At 37.5% G+C, this 18,003-nt stretch overlaps 2 long non-coding RNA genes across 3 annotated transcripts in view; both read left to right on the top strand.

Annotated features, from left to right (window-relative positions):
- Positions 1-300, top strand: part of LOC148126838 (uncharacterized) — a 185,219-nt gene extending 184,919 nt beyond the window's left edge. The window contains exon 2 of the long non-coding RNA XR_015741626.1: positions 71-300. This is a non-coding gene — a long non-coding RNA (uncharacterized LOC148126838). The remainder of the gene's footprint in view (positions 1-70) is intronic.
- Positions 301-4,694: 4,394 nt separating this feature from the next.
- The window catches only part of LOC148126837 (uncharacterized), a 59,948-nt gene continuing 46,639 nt past the window's right edge, over positions 4,695-18,003 (top strand). The window contains exon 1 of one of the 2 annotated variants that reach the window (XR_015741622.1): positions 4,695-4,890. This is a non-coding gene — a long non-coding RNA (uncharacterized LOC148126837). Of the gene's footprint in view, positions 4,891-14,996; positions 15,267-18,003 lie in introns of those variants that run through there. The other variant, XR_015741621.1, reaches the window with a different exon arrangement.

Here is an 18,003-nt window from a genome sequence, read left to right as displayed (position 1 = left end):
GTCACCAACCTTTTCTACCTCAGGAACCACCAAACTCAATTTTAAATCCCGGATTAAATTGCTTTGGGAGGTTCTCTGGGGATGATATTTCTCTGCGGACCACCAAAATTTTCTCGCGAACCACCAGTGGGCTGTGGTCCACCAGTTAGCGACCACTGGTTTAGAAGAGAAGCAGAACATTTTTTTCCAAAATATGCTTTGCCCTTACCTAATATGGAAAACAGAGTCTAGATGGTATTCATTTGAATATTCTGAAATATCTAATGTAAAAATGCTGCATATAATAAAAATAGAACTGATTATTTCTACTTATATGAAATGTATTTAATATCAGTGTCTAGAAAAGGGTTCATGGAAATCCAGGGAACAATACACCAATTTAATGTTCTACTCACTATTGCCTATTTAACTTTTTAAAATCAATTTAAATGATCAGATACTGAGAAGTACGTTGCAGAAATATACATTGAGGATATTTTCCACAATATCTTGCTAAATTCCCAGATTTTTGAGAATCCAACTAATTATATAGTATTAGTTAATATTATTTACTTGCAATTTCAAATATGTTTTGCTATGTTGCCTGCAAATTTAGTCATGTCAAAAGTCATCTTAAAGATTGGTAAGTAGCTAAGGAACAGAAAATTGTGGGAATAAATGTTAAGATTTTGAATTGGAGCAGTGCCATTTCCACACATGTGCAAAACTTACTAATTCAGAAACAGAATGTTCTGAACCTGTTTGGTTCCCTTTTTGAATCGATGTGCTCCAGAAATCCTCAGAATTCATTCAGGGAATCTTGAATGAAATATGCCTGGTTTTCCACTAGAAATGTCAAATCACTTCTAATTTGGAGGAATTAGAATTTACTATCAGAAATTGCCCAACTATCCCTAGAATGGCATGGATGGTTGGGCAATGGAGGAAGATAACATAATCCAGATGGGGAATGAAATGATTCTGATTGGTGAGCTTTGCACATCTATAGCAACTTGTATGGGGATTGGTATATGCAGTATCTAGAGCACATATATACATCTATAGTACAAATGATAAATGTAAGCAATATCTACCATATTCCCACCTGAAATAATTAAAATCTACATATTAAAAGAAAGCAAAGTAATAAACTAGATATAAGAGGAAAATTAAAGCAAAACAATATGTAGTAGAATAAGCTTTTTTCTGCTTGTGTATTGAAAGTAAATGAGTTTTTTCATTTCATTTCATTTTTTTAAATTTACATAACTGTCCATTTTACAACAACTCTGGGCAACTTGCAACCAATAAAAACAGTATAAAACCAACAACAATAAAACTAAAACCAGAAAAACCTGGAGCCATACCTACAGTTTTTCTTATTCCACAGTCTCATCTCACTCTGGCCTCTCTGTATCCTAACTTCTAGGGAAAGAACCAGTCTTTAAGTGCTCTCTGAAAGATGGACAGGGGCCTACCAAATATCGGGAGGGAGGGTGTTCCATAAGGTAGGGACTGCAATGGAAAAGGCACACTTCCAAGGATCTACAAGATGTCAATGTTTAAGGGAAGGAACATTAGAGCATGTCCACCTTATCTGCTCTGACGGGATGAATAGCTAGATATGTAACTGATACAGAACTGAAGTCTAGCTTCCTGTAAGTTCAGATCATTATTCTATATATTTTCTTAGCACTTTCACAATACAGCATCAAATTTACTTAACTTTCTTAGTTTCTCACTGTAAGATTTAGTTTGTTATCTCCTGCTCATCCTAGTTGCCTTTCTTTGTACAGCAACATTTTTGTTTTCTTCAAGTGCCTTAAAGCAAGGTGCCTAAAATTGGCACCTCAGACCAGAATTATCTTTTTTTCAGAAACTACTACTGATACAGCCCTGCTCCTTGCTCATATGATTTTGTATTGAAAGACGGGTGCATATGGGGATCAAGTAGTGAAGGGAGCCAATTTGAGTAGCCTTCAACAGGCTTCTTCCAAACTTTACATGAAGTGTCTAAAAATGCAGGGGGCGTGCATAAGCACACCAGTGTGCCTACTGTCCCTTCCTAATATTTCTTTTTATTTGTATCCATTTCATGTATTCATAACCATGTTTATACTTATACCTGTTATCTAATACTTGCTTGACAAATAAATAAAATAAATAAAATAAATAAGTCAAAACTGGGTAGTGGTTAATAATTCTTCTGTTTTAGTATATTGGGATGGAATGACAGAATAATGACAGAACAGTCTAGAGTTTTTGTATGAGCATGCAAGTATCCTGTTCAGGCTTTTGGGATATCCAGTTAAACTTTCCACGAGAGCTTATTCTCCAAACCATCCTATTTGCCTAGTTACTATCTAGGAATTTTGCCTTTTCACTTCCCCTTTACAGATCCCCTTGCCTGAACACTAGATGGTGCTGCTTGCTTTGCTTACAGCAAATGTGCACACTGCTTGATGATTATCATAAGGTAACACACTGGCTAAGTATTTTCATTTTGTTTAATAATTAAGAACCAGTTTGAATTTCTGGTTAAGGCACCAAGCTAGAGAAACTAGGAGATTGAGTTCTAGTCTTGATTGAGTTCTAGTCTCTCCTCAGGCATGAAAGCTGGCTGGGTGACTTTGGGCCAGTTACTTTCTCTCAGTTGAACTCACCTCACAAGGGTGGTTGTTATGAGGAAAATAAGAGGAGGAAGGGAAGGAGTATTAGATATGTTTGTCCCCTTGAGTTATTTATAAAAAATATAAAGGATGTGTTTGTATGTCTGTGTATCTGCCGTAATAAGCACCCTCAAGTGGAAAGTTGTAGCATTCTGTGCAATAATGCTTAACGAACACACTAAATACTAGAAGCTTTCCCAAGAAAGATACAATGAGTAACTTTAACACTTGTTGTTTTTCTAATGCTATACTGCCTGGAATAATATTACTGTAAATATTCACTGATGTGGATAAGTAGCTGGAGAAGTAAATGAAAGAAACACAAGGGATTGCTAGGGAGGGTGACGACTTTTGCCAACTTTTGTCATGGTTCATACTTTTTGGAGGACGATACAAAACAATATGTAGGAAGGATTGGCTTTGAACTTTTAAGGGAAGAATGGGGTCTTGCAATATAAGTGTTTCCTGTGGATTTCCAATGGTTCAACCTAGTATAGAAATGGGGAAGAAATATTTTGGCACTATTCCTCATCCTGGGGCTTGAATGTATTTTTTTAGTATTTATTTGATTTGTCAATCGCTGACAAGATACAGGTATAAGAATAAACATGGTTTTGAATACATGAGATAGATACTTATAAGAAAAATAAAAAGAAACAATAGGACAGAGACGGTAGGTACGATTGGTGCGCTTATGCATGCCCCTACAAGCCTCTTAGGAAGGGGATGAGGTCAATAGTAGACAGTCTAAGGTTACAGTTTTTGGGGTTTGGGGAAGAAACCACAGAGTCAGATAGAGTATTCCAAACATTGACCACTCTGTTGCTGAAGTTGTATTTCCTGCAATCAAGTTTGGTGTGACATTGACAGGTAGGACATTGCAATGCATGATTTTATATACTATATTTAGATCGGACCGGAGGAGGCGTAGTTCTAGGTTTTCTAGGTCTAGAGTTTCAAGTCTGGTGGCATAAGGTATTCTGCAACGAGTAGAGGAGTGGAGAACTCTTCTTGTGAAATATTTCTGGACTTTTCCAATTGTGTTAATATCAGATACATGATATGGGTTCCAGACTGCTCTTAATGCCTTTTTGGCTATGTAGTTACAGTGGGCTCTAGCACTTAGATCATTAGAGATGAGTACTCCAAGGTTCTTGACAAAGTCAATGACTTTGAGTCAATAAAGGCATCAATTCTGACATAAGAAAGATCTCTTTCGTCTAAATTGTGACATAAGCACCTATTAATTTTTTTTTTAAGTGGCCTTTCCCTCCTCTTCACAGAAAACAAATCTTTTCCTTTGGGTTCCATGTACTTGCTCTAGAGCAGGGGTGGCCAACCTTGGCGACTTTAAGACTTGTGGACTTCAATTCCTGAATTCCCCAGCCAGCACGACAACTTTTAGTTATGGTGATGAAAAAATAACTTTACAAACCAATCCTCACTTTTACGATGTTCACAGGTCTGTAAAGCAAAGAAAGTTGAAGATCATAAGCACAGCTGCGGTTTCATTTAGTAATCACTTCACCTAACAAATGAGTTGCCAGTCCCAATTGGGGTTCCTGTCCTGTATGTCAGGAAAGGTTGTCTTAGCAAACTTTTTCTGCATATCAAGTCTTGGGAATTTAACTTGCCGGCCAATGATTTATCATAACAGATTTCTCAAAGCAAATAGCTTCACTGTTCCATGGCTTTACCTCTTTATGCTTTTCATTTGGCACTGTTTTGTCTGTTGCTGCAAGAAATTCCTCTCCATGCTGCTAAAACCCAGGATTTGGAGTTGCTGCTTCTTAGACTAAATTGGTATACCATACAAGGCAGTCCTATTGCAGTCTTTCTCACTGAATTGCCCTGTGGGGATAAATTAAGCTGCAGCTATTTGTATAATGTAGCAGAACAGATCATGGATTCCCATTTCAAAGACCAGAGCTGTCTTATCTGATTAGGATTCAATGAACCTTTGAAAAGTAAGCAAAAATTTGATGCACATCTTTCTGACGTGCTTATGCACACCCCCTACAGATCTTTCAGGAAAGGGATGAGGTCAATAGTAGACAGTCTAAGGTTAAAGTTTTTGGGATTTGGAGAAGAAACCACAGAGTCAGGTAGACTTTCCAGACATTGACCACTCTGTTGCTGAAGTCGTATTTCCTGCAATCAAATTTAGTGCGGTTTACCTTGAGTTTGTATCTATTGTGTGCTCTTGTATTGTTGTGGTTGAAGCTGAAGTATTCATTAACAGGTAGGACATTGCAATATATAATTTTATGTACCATACTTAGATCGAACCAAAGGCGGCGTAGTTCTAGGTTGTCTAGGTCTAAAATTTCAAGTCTAGTGGCATAAGGTGTGTATGTATGTATGTATGTATGTATGTATGTGTGTATGTATGTATGTATGATATTCTGCTCTGTTCGGGTATTTTCTCACGTCATTATAAAAGCACAACTATAATGATGTGGGAAAATACCCAAACAGAGTAGAATACCATACATATAAATACCCGTGAAAACTTAAGAATATACATATATATATATATATATATATATACATACACACACACACACACATACATACATACACATATTAGAGAGAGAGAGAGAGAAAGAGGGAGGGAGGGAGAGAGAGAGAGAGAGAGAGAGAGAGAGAGATGATGCAACAATATCTTTGACAGTATCTCAGTTCTTATCAAGAGGCAAAAATGCATCTAGAAAATGCATCTACAATGAATGCTTATTGGTTATCTCTCTGGGATTCTTTATGGGCATTGTACAGATCTAGAGAAACAAACTTTGCATTTACATTAAAAAGATTCTGAAAGTGAATTTATCTGAAAAGTACATTGTTACCCCAAAACCCTCACCCACTTATTTTTATTTATTATTTAAATAATAACTTATTTTTTAAAATGGAGAGTTTATATTTGTAAATGGCCTGAGAATACAGCAATCAAGGCAAATACATTTGTGTAAATTGAATCTTTAGGATGAGGAATCATCCAAAAGTTCTAGTAAATAAGGTACAGCTAGATTTTTCTCATGCCTGCAGAGAAAAAAAGTCTATTCCCAAGTTTTTTAAAGTTTCAGCTTGTGTGTGGATTAATCCAAAGAATTGACTACTATAATAAAATCTTATTCTGAATTTTGATGCTGTCACAGACCCTGTTAGGCCTAGATATATAACATCATTGTGAAAATGTGTTGATATATAAACTGTCAGTTACTTTTAGTTGAAAAAAAATACACCTTAATATTAGTTTAGAATAGTCACCAGAGCCAATTGTAGAGTAATAATTGTGTTAGTGTCAAAGGGGGAAAATGAGTTTCAATGACTCTTTGGCTATAAAGAGGCTCAAATTGAGTGACCATGGGGTAGTAACTCCTATCTTTAAGGAAGTTTCAGATGGGACACATGAGTGACACATAGGGATTGTATATAAATATAGATGGTGATAAAGGCATAAATTTTGCAGGCAGAGAGACAGTAAATATAAAAAGTCTCGGCATAAATTTCTGGCAACATCAGCAAGAAGGATTGATGATAAGATTGTTGACGAGACTTCTGGTTCAAATTCCTTCACCAACAGACCAAAACCGCGATCGTGCGCTGTTTCGATCTGTGCTCGCCGCTGGAGCGCCCCAAGCTGGCTGGTTTTAGGGCTAAGCCACCCCATAGAGGTGGTAAAGAGGGGGGAGACTGCCAGCAGGGTTGAGGATAGCTGCATCTCTCCTCCTCAGCTGGCCATCACTCCCTTTCCTGAAGGCAGTTGCAGTGGTGGTCAGAAATGGCCACCTCAAAGAAGAACTCGACCGAAAAAGAATGTGCAGGAGGAAGATAAGAAGAGAAAGTTTTGGTTGACTGGGTTAAACTGTAAAAGCAACAACATAAGGTACCCTGGAATTTAAACTATAAATAAATTAACATTGTTCCCAAAGAAGATTTTGAAGCAGCGAAGGAGAGAGGGAAGGGAAAGGATTTGGTTTTTTTTTTCTTCCCTTCCCTATACTGACAGCTAAGAGACTTAAGCAAGAAATTGGAAAAAAAAATCCACTTTGACATCAATAGGCATTTAAGCTGAAAATAAAATGTCAAAGGGATAATAAAGATTTATGGATACTTAAAAGCTTTTAAAAGCAGGAAAGGAGAGAAAAAGAATAAAAGGGCAGGATCTGGAAAAATGGAGGAGACTGCCTGGAACTAAAAGGAATTTACAGTGAAACCTCAACAAGATTCCTAAAAGATACATTTTAACTGAAACTTGGCAACAAAATAATAGAACCCCAGGAAGAGAAAGTGGAAAAAAGAAGCAAGAAGAAACAGCTTTGGATTATTTGGATTACTTGGTGATCTTTGGATTTTTGGTTATTGCATTTAAATGACTAAAATTAACCGGGTGGTTGTTTAAAAGTCTTTAAAATGGTATCACTCTTAGAAGAACTGAAAATGGAACTTAAAAAGTACAAAGAAGATGCACAAGAAGGGAGAGGTTCTTTTGGCTTCATATTTCAACTCTTAAAAATGGAGATCTGGAACTATGAGAAACAACAAGAGCCAAACAGCAGCATCACAGCTCACCAGCTCAAATCCCCCAGCAACTAAGACTAACCTGAGCACAACCAAGCCCCCACCTGAACAGAACACGCCTCCAGCCAATCAGAACACGGCCAGCCCCCCCAACCAATCAGAACACAGCCAAGCCCCCACCCAATCAAGTCACACCCCCACTAGCAGTTAAAAGGAAGAAGCAGCTGCAAGCTCACATCACTCTGAGAAGCACAGAGCCGAAGACACAAGCCTGAAGATGATGAATGAGACTTCATTGAAACGCTGCCTAGATACTTCCATTCTTATGCGGGAGAAAACCGGAATAACCAAAGATCCACATACAAATACCCGCGAGAACCTCAGAAAACATACATACATATATATATATATATATATATATATATATATATATATATATATATCATATTCTTAAGTTTTCGTGGCATTCAGCTTTCAGCTTGTTCGGGTATTTTCCCACATCATTGTAGTTGTGCTTTTAAAGTTGTAGCAACGTTTCGGCAGAATCTCATCTGCCATCATCAGGCTTCTGTATAGTGTTCATCTGAGGAAGTGTGTTCCAGCTTTTTGACTGCCTGGATGAACACAAAAATGCAGTCAAAAAGCTGGAACACACTTCCTCACTAGTCCAACACATGGAAGCCACAGGTCATAGCATCAACTTCAGTGGCACCAAAACCCTAGCCACCATAGAAAACCCCAGCCACAGAATCATCAAAGCAGCCATAGAGATTGAAAAAAAGACCAGAAAGCATGAACAGAAGAGATGATTCCACCAGACTGTCAATCATTTGGAAGTCTGCACTCACAAACAAAAAAAATCTCCACACCACAAGCCAGGCAAACACCTGGGCACAAACAGATCCCCCCTGATACCTCCAGCTCAAACACACCCCAACCAGGCACCCAGATGAAACCTAGCTTCCTAACTAATGATAGCCGTCCATTTACCCGGAGCCAAGCTGCACTAAAGGCCTCCAATAAAGTAACACAATGTTGCCAGCCAATCAAGATACAAAAAGAGCCAAAAAGCAGACAGAAGATATTAGAAACACCAATCAAGCAGAACACAGCAAACTCCAAGACCAATAAACACAGACCAAGACTCCCAACCAATCAGGATGAAGAAAAAACCATTCTGGCACAGCAATAGGCTGCCCCAAATTTAAATCTGAAACTACTGTAAAAGCCTGACTCACAGATGAACACTATACAGAAGCCTGATGATGGCAGATGAGATTCTGCCGAAACGTTGCTACAACTTTAAAAGCACAACTACAATGACGTGGGAAAATACCCGAACAAAGCTGAATGATATATATATATATATATATATATATATATATATATATATATATATATATATATATATATATATATATATATATATATATATATAATAAAATCTTTTTTTAAGAATATACTGTGTATTTTAAGAATGTACCAAGCAGAGTTCAATTGGAAGTTATGTATTATATTGAATGTTATAATCTTAAAGGTATACATTGAAGCTTAAATAAGAGTTGAATTGATAAAATTAAAAGATATAAAGGTGTCATACTCCCATTAGGATACTAGGGGGAAATTTGTTTAATGAGGAAAGATAATACGAAATTGAAACAGGACAGACAAAAGTATAAATATAATGATTTGAATTGAGATGAGATAATCAAAATAAAGTTGAGAAAATTAAAAGAGGGGGAAAACTATGTAGAAAATCTAAAACAGTAATAAGATATGGAATAGAACACAAAAATGAGCATGAAATTGAGTTTGTGTCTGTATGAAGAGGTAATAACCCGGGACCATACTATTTTTAAAAAAGATGTTTTATTTGTATTATTTTTTTTGTGTGAAAACCCAAATAAAATTTTCAAAAAAAAGATTGTTACCATGCACTTAAAAGTTTTGAATCAGGTAACTAGAGGACGTGAGTATTTACTATACAGAAATTGGAACAATAGTCCCCAGATAGATCAGTGGTGATTTGGAGTCCTAAATCATAGGCTGGTGTCATAGGCTTCTCAGTGCCTATATATAATATTGAGCTAGGAGTACTGCTTGTATATTGCCTTTCTTGCTGTAGGGCAGAGTCTTGAGCTCTTGGAATTCATGATAAAGCTACATTTGGCATACCCCAACTTATACTGCTAGCAGATTTCAATTTCTATGCTTTGAAATGCTGCTTCAGTAGATCTCAATATTCATGGCCTTCCTTGCAATCATGAGCTTATTGCAGGCAATCTGCAATTCATTTCACAACAGGCACAAAACTTTGCCTTGTCTTCAATTGGTTTGCAATCTCAAAATGGAGAAATTCTTTGCCATGGTCAGATCACTCCCCCATTCACCAGAGGCTAGTCCCTATTTCAAAACCTTGTAGGGTAAAAAGACTCATTAAGTCTTGTGGATCTAAGTGAATTTCCAAGCTCTAGTAGGTAATCCCGTTTGTGTGTCTGATAAAATTGCAGAGCATGATATGTCTAGAGTGCTTGATGAGATTGTCCTCAAAATCCTGTTTGCTGATTCTAAGGGGACAATTGAGCAAATAAAATGACAAAAGAGATTGTGTAGAATGATTCTTTCCTGTTGGGTAGCTAGAGTCAGTAAGATCTTCCCACAGACTATCAGGAGATTTGAGGGCAATATTTCATTAATACAACCCTTCAAAGTCACTCATATTCAGACTCACATGAGCAGGATCTTTGGAGATTATATAAAATATAAAGTCTTGTGATATTATCTGGGATAAGGTTTCATCCTGAGGATACCAAGGAGATAGATAGCATGAAGGGTGGGATGTTTATATGCCTCTTTTCACACCAGAATTTGTCTTGAAATTACCCAGAATTTGCCAAAAATACAAATACAATATTGTGGGTGTGTTCAGATTATAATTTATAATTATCCTTGGCATGCCTTTATCTTTTGAAGAAATTTATGTACTTATTTACCCGTGTTATACAGCCCAGGGTTTTATCTGCAGAAAAAAAAGACCTGTAAAAGAAGACTTTAGCAGAACACGGCCTAGTTTTCCGCAGAGCTATATTGCAGGTGCCATGCTCAGCACAGAGCCTCATTTAGATTCTTGGAAGCAATCTTTGGATATTCCAAAACAGTGGTTAGTAAAACTCTTGGGAGTCATGTTTACAAAAATCAATTAACCCTTGAATACCTCATTCAGATAGAAAGCAAGTGCTATTAATCCCATAGGTGTGCCAACATACTCCAGCATTCAAAATGCTGATGAAAACTGGAACAATACTCAAGTTGTTTACACTCAAGGGGAAATTTAATGCTATTATAACTTTGTGTCCCTAACCAAACTTTATTTGATCTTCCACGAATTTGCTTCTGAACACTTTCTGTACAAACATCCAAATACCCTTATCTTATCCTGCAAATTCTAAGCAATAAGTGCGTGCAATTAAGTCAGGTTTGATTTGTGATGACTGGTTGGTCAGATGCTTGTCATCTACCTCTAGTAATAATAATAATAAGCTTCAGTTGGTTATAATGAGATGATAATAATGCTTCAGTTGATTGTAATATAATTGTCAGGATTCTGGCAGTTACCCCAATTTCTATAGTCGTTTTAGAGTTGGCAATCATAATGTAGCTTCATTTGGTTCAAAATGCAGCAGCTTGCATAGAACTGCACTGGTTGCCAATTTTCTTCCAGGTGCAATTCAAGGTACTGGTTACCACCTTTAAAGCCCTACATGGCTTGGGGGCCAGGTTATTTGAAGGATCACTGTTAGTGTTTGGGGACAAACCCCCAAGCAGAGTGCACAGCAGCAGTCAAGCCAGGCAGCCAAATGAGAGAGAGGCTGGGCCCAAGAGTATACACACACTGGAGACAAAAACACTGTTTGTAGTTTTAAATAGTAATTTAATTCATTCAGAGTTTAAGCAGTGTCATTTAGTCCATATGTCATTATCCAATATATCCATCCAGTAACCTAGTCCATTAACTAGTCAGTACAATGTCTTTATCTGCTTGTAAATCTTCTCCTTCCGATACCTTTCTCTCGAAGACAACGCTGAGTATTCACAGGATATCAGCTAACCAAGTAAACAGTCCTTTTGTTCAGTAGAAACGGTATCGAGCACAGTAGCCAACAAGCAGACGTCTCATACAGCAGTAAACAGCAGGCAGCTGACAGCAGAGAAGACCAGGACCAGCGACCAGGAAGGGTTACGTTACTCTCACTGCCTTTTATTGCTGCTTGCAACCGCACCCTTAATTATCTAATTACATTGCAGTTTGGTGCTTAAAGCTACAAACACTTAAACCTAGGTTTATACATTTATTCACCCAAACCTAGTTGGTGTATCCATATACCCAACAATCACCTCTCTCCTTTTACATCTATTCAGCCTAACATAGCAGGAAGACAAGGGTGCTTTATGCAGTGGTCGGATTCATTTTTTTTTCTACCAGTTCTGTAGGCATGACTAGGTGGGCGTGGCTAGGTGGTCATATGACAGGGAGGTTTAAAAGTCTTTTTCTTTTTTTCTTTAGCAGCACCCCCCTGGTGCCCCATTTTTGGCTTAGTGGGCGTCAGGGAAGCCTCCTTGGAGCAAAAACAGGGTGCGGGTATGCAGGAACTCAGACCAGGAAGACAAGCGTCAACGTTCAGAGTAACGCACCCATTGAAAACAGAACTACAAAGCAGATAGATTCCTCTAAGAACATGTTTATTGGATACATCATATCAGCACAGCTGGTAAAAACCAACTCTCAAGGTTTCCATGGTTTTCACCCAATTCAAAGATTAATACTTTCCCCCCTAGGTATCATCAGTCACATTGTCCAATGAATACAGCTGGCAGACTCATCTCCTCCTTCACCAGCCAACTGTTACAATGACCTTGGTTCCCACAAGAATTTTTTTTTATTTTGACTGTAAACTGGGTTATCTACTCCCCCCTCCCCTTCTTTCTCACACTTTGTGGCAACTGTGAGGCAGGACAAGATGGCTTCAGCCAGGTTTGCTTCAGGGTTGACAATAAGTATGTTACTTTATTTTGTGTCTTCATGTACAAGGTTTTGTATACACCATCATCTACAGCATGGCTCAGCAAGCTTTGGCCTGTGAGGAAATCCAGCCCATCACCTGTTTTTGTGTCATATACAAACTGAGCAGGTAGCAAATCACCATACACAAACTTCCGCTGAGCTCTGAGGGTTAGGGCAGAGGCCACATTTCTAGGGAGGCACAGTCCTTATACAACACAGGTTAGATTAATAAACAGTATAGACAGTAATGAACTATTTTTCCAGCTAACATTTACTATGAGAACGATCACAGAGGTAAATGAACATCAGAACACCTCTGATCTACATATTAAAGTCCTTCTGAATAATCATGAAAAACTTGATTTTCCTTGGAGAAATCCTGCTAATCAAACAAGATGATGACCTTTATACCTCCTCAAGATGGTGGAGATATAGGTACTGTGGGTTGTCCATTTCATCTCTTTCCTACTATCTTTCTCAGCATTATGAACATCTTAAGGCAGTTGGGTCTTTCCATAAAGTGTTTAAAATATGATAATTTGAACTGGCCATTTGTGCCTTAAGTGGTTTGTAAGATAATTGACTGTAAGTAGAGAATCACTCTTAAAGTACTCTTAAACAATCCTACCATAGCTATATATTTTTCTACAGTTTTCCTAACTTTTGCAAATGTCATCAGAAATATATACTTTCCCATTTTTGGTTTAAATGGATTTCCCAAGTTAAAAATATAGAGTGTTTATCTGATTTTCTAGTTTTCTGAAATGATATATTTCTCTGAAGTGGTCTGTAAGATTAATGTTTGATTTTGTGCCATTTTTAACCAGACTTGCCGCTTGCAAGAATATTCTCTTTTCCATGCTAAATCTTTTGATCAGGATGTTACAATAACATCCCATCTCAAAAACAGGAAGATGTTTGTCCTGCCAAATGTTGTAGCAGTTTTGAAATACCTTTGACAAAACTGTTATTGTTATTATATTACATCATGTGAAAAATTTGAGAGTGGATTTTTAACAAATGAGGAAATTACTTTTATAATAATATAAAAGTAAGAGCTTGTGAAATGTTAAGCAATTACTACTAAGATTAGATTTAGATTTATCAGGAAATAATCCAGAATTAGTCATTTTATTTTAAGCCTTGCATATTTAAGTGATGTCCCCTCTGCAAATATGAATAATAATCTTCATTTGAGAAAACAGTTTGAGTTTTCAGAAGATGAAGAAATGAAGAAGAGTCCAATGGAAAACTCCTACTGTTTGTTAAATATTGTAGTAATTTGCGGGTTAGCTCTGAGTTATTTGGTAGTGCCTAGCTTAATCCACAAGATGGCAATATTGAATAAAGTTGGCAAAAAAAATATTAGAGCTTCTTTAAGATTGAGTGGGCTTGGTTGCGTTGAAATGCAAGGCAAAACTCATGCAAAATATGTGGGTTACAACTTCTATCCAATATATTTCAAATATAGTTTTGGAATTCACCCCAGGTTGTGTAGGAAGTGAATGAAGGCTCCAGTATGAAAAACATGAACGGAATCCAGTTTCAGCTGCATTCTGAAATCCTTGGTGGCAACCTCAAGTACTGTGGCATGGCTATTGTTCCAGGCTACTCATATGTCAGTCCCATTGAATGTGGCTATTGCTTCCACCACTGCTAGAATTTATGACAGACACTTCCAGTTGGTCTCAAGAAAAAAAGTAAACATGGTTTCAGGAAGGTAGCAGGCGAAGTCATAACAAATGTATTCTGTCTACAATGAGGCTTTGTATGTGTGTGTTTTCCAACTGTATCACTTCCCACATCTACAATACATGCCTTCAGTGAGGAATTCAAATTATTCATTGAATCTGGCGATACTTTGTCCCTTCAGATGTATTGTTTCCCAGTCTCCTGAGAGTTGCTGGCCTGGATTGGGCACTTATGCTAGGGTCCTGGGATTGGTCTAATGTTAGATTTCCCTTCAATATTTAGGACAAGAAATTAGTGATGGGACTTAGGGGAAATTACTTATATGTCTGGATAATTTGTCAGTTAATATATTAGACCAGGATATATCATCCCTGAGAGCTAACAAGGTTATTTTAAACCATTCTCCTTTCTTCCAGCCTATCCTCCCTCATACAACTTCTCTTTTGAGGAAAAACTGGAAAAGGTAGTTCTATATACTATTTCATTAATATAACAAACAAGCATCTGTTCCCAGAGTCTTCTATTTAGGAGGGTGAAGGACAGAGAATTTGGGGGAAGGGTTAGAGCCTGAAAAGCAGTTGAGAAAGAGAGAAAAGAGAAGGCTGCTGGAAAGTAATGAGAGAGAAAAAGAGAGAATGGAGAAGAAAATCAGTAAACAGAGAAGTAAACAGAGTAAATAGAAGTAAAAAGGGTAGGAATGGCTGCCACCATCGTCCCCTTGCACCCTGGAAATTATTAGATGAGAGGCTAGCAATGACAGCTAGCCAAGCTGTGCAGAAAATGATCTGGGAGTTTGAAAAAAACACCCTTATTTTGGAAGGGAAGCAGATGAAGGGCTCCCATCTTGAAGGTATTCTTATGGTTATTTCTGCCTCTTCTGGATATTATATTCAGAGTCTGCAGCAGGAATGTCAGACTCAATTTCATTGAGAGCCACATCAGGATTGTGTTTGACCTCCGAGGGCCAGGGTGGCCGTGGCCAGCATGATGTCACTTGTGTTTGGGGGGCACCTAAGGTGGCCGGAGTGCTCTGCCATGAAAATCAAGCTCACTTTTCGGCTGTGACAGCCTCCTGCAATCCTCTGCCAGAGAAAACAGAGCTTGGGGGGCCAATACGCGGCCTTTGCGAGCTCCATTTTTGGCTGGGATGGCATTCTGCAACCCTCTGCCAACGAAAATGGAGCTCGGGAGGGGGGCAGTCCTTTGCTGTTTCCAGGGTGGCCCTACAGGCCAGATCTAGGCACCCCACAGACTGGATCCGGCCCCTGGACCTTGCATTTGATACATCTGGTCTGCAGTATCAAAAAGCTGCTGGTGGGATAAACTTGAACAGATATCAGGTGAGAATGTTAGGTCAAACCAGGACCGTACCTTGACATTAAGTCTCCCAACTAATTTTTACCCAGAGCCAGATCGAACAGTTAAGCACACTTGCTGCAAACTTGTTTGTAATAAAATAACATACTGTTTTGAGACTTTGCTGTGCTACCTGATGTTATGCCACATACAATGAATTTTTGTCTGCATGTTTACTTCACTTAATAGCTAACTGTATTTACTCTTTCAATCTGCTAATCCTGATCCATAGTACAGAATTTAGAAAGCTCTGTTTCAACTGTTTCCAAGTTAAATATGTGTACATGCATCTCTTTAATGTAGCAAGTTAGCAAGTTAATCGGCTTATCCTTCTGTAATATTATTTCAGTCCTATCCAGTCCTTTATTTTTATTTTTGCAGTGTAATAAATTATTTTGCATAAACTCCAGAAATAGTTATTTTTTGCAATTGCTTATGGTTCTTACATTTCAAATTAATACATTGAAATCTGGACAAGATTTAAATTACTTCTCAGTGAGTCTTATAGCCGAAAGAAAGACCCCTTTTGGATGTTTTAAATAACTCAGCTCTTTATTACTTTGTTCAATTTTTTTTTTAATACTGTCACATTTAGGAGTGTAGATGCCTCTGGAATGATCTGTATCCTGTTCTGAAAGGGTAACATTTTGAGCAAGAATAGCCTACAAATGGCTACTGGCTCACACACAGATAGAATAACAGAGTTAGAGATCATCTAATTCAACTGCCTGCTCAATCATTTCAGAGAAATGATTGTCCAATGTCTTCTTAAAAACCTCCAGTGTTGAAGCACCCACAACTTCTGAAGGCAAGACATTCCACTGATCAATTGTTCACACTGTCGGGAAATTTCTCCTTCTCTCCTTCATAAATTCCCATCCATTGTTTGTTCTGCCTTCAGGTGATTTGGAGCATAGCTTGACTCCCTCTTCTTTATCAGTCCTTTAGATATTGGGAAACTATTGCCATGTCTCCCTCAGCATCTTTTTTTATATCATGGTGACCAAAACTGGATGCAGAAACACTCAGTTTGAATTGACAGGGGATTTGATTTCACTAGATTACTGATAAGAAGTCGTGAGATTTATTCCAACAGCAAAAGAAACCACGCTGAAAGGCCAAAACAGACAGAATTAATATTTTATCAGTCAACTGCAGGGTTTAGATGTTAGATGATTTTCTGATTTACCTTCTTGGTGGAACATTTTATTTCACTGGCTAAAGCAAGAGTCATTCTTTACACAAAGGATGATTTCCAATTTTCAAGTACATTTTATATAATTGAGAAAGAAAAAGGGCCTTCCTAACAATTTACAATCAGACGACTCAGATGTTCTCTCTAATAATCCTCTCCGCAATGAAATGGAACATGTGCTGAACCCCAATATTTTATCCAAGCTTTTTATCCAAGCTACCCAATATTTTAACTAAATTGACAGCACATGCTTTACATAGAATTCTCTCTGTGTAAATGTTGTCTTCTTTTGGTTTTTCTGAGTTTCTTTTTCCTGGTAAGGTTTTTACATCCAAAGATCTGGCTTAATTGCGTCAACAAGAAACTCACCATAAAACCTTCTTTGTGTGCAAGACAGAACAGTTGTGTGTTTACGAGCAGACACAGTCTTTGTTAAATTCTGTGGAAAAGCACTTTCTGAAGGAAAGCACTTTCTTTTCCATTTTCCCTAGATCTGAATTAAAGGGAGAAGTGTTAAGAACTCTCTGGCTAGGTAGATTAGGAGGTTTAGCCTGACTGGGATCAGTTTATCATAATGGTGAGACTTAAATGATCCCTTGCAGAGTGCAAAACAGATCAACATTCAGAAGTAGCATTTTAATAAAGGTAACTATAAGATCATATGCAAAACTGTTGCTTATTACTGGAGTGGTGTATGATTTAATGAGACAGGGATTGGTAATCTTGGGGGTACTGCTACAGTATTAGCTTTGGGGAGTCAAAGTCTATGATATGTGACTCTAACAAATGCAAACTGGGCATGTGAAATGGATTTTCTTTTTTTAAAAAAATTCTGAGTACATTTTGGAACTGACTACAGTTTTTGGTGTTTCTTCCTGAAAATGATGGAAACATGCTATTTCCATATGGAACAGAATTATAATCTGGAAGTAAATAAGTAAGCAGGGGAAAAATATTTAAAGCTGTGGGTTGTCCATGGCTACTATAATGAAATCTCAAAACCAAAACAAAACAGGCCTCACATATCTCAGGGACTTATAAAATATTTTTCTGCAGACTTGTGATTGTTTAGAGTTCTATGTTTCCACAATAAGTTGAACAATGTTTCTGAATCTTTAAACTTAGAAGGTTAAGAGGAAAAAAATCAGAAATTCTGGCTCCATCTGGAATTATTGTCACTCTAGATATTCATGGAATGATAAACACAATTGTTTAATATTGTGTTAAATGATCTTGGTTTCCAAAAAAAGAACTCTTTTGTTCTGCCAAATCCTGCAGACCCAGTATCTTTGTTTTTAAGTTCAGCCTCCACTGTACATTTTAATCTATTAGAAAAGAATGTTCTCCTTAAATCCCATTTAAAAATTCTTCAAAAAGAGCTTGAACTTTCAGTGTACTTTGAAGGTGTCATTTTTCTATGTTTCTGCTGGAAATGGTGTAGAATATCATCAAAGAAAATGAAAATAACTCGAGATTTGAGGCCTCATTTCGGAAAATAAAGGGCATTTAGCCAGTTCCTTTATCCC

This window comes from Pseudonaja textilis, chromosome 2, assembly GCF_049901715.1.
Source record: "Pseudonaja textilis isolate UNSWEBS1 chromosome 2, rPseTex1.2, whole genome shotgun sequence".
Lineage (NCBI taxonomy): Eukaryota > Metazoa > Chordata > Lepidosauria > Squamata > Elapidae > Pseudonaja > Pseudonaja textilis.
The sequence above is the reverse complement of the archived record's forward strand: the minus strand, read 5'-3'. Positions and strand labels throughout refer to the sequence as shown.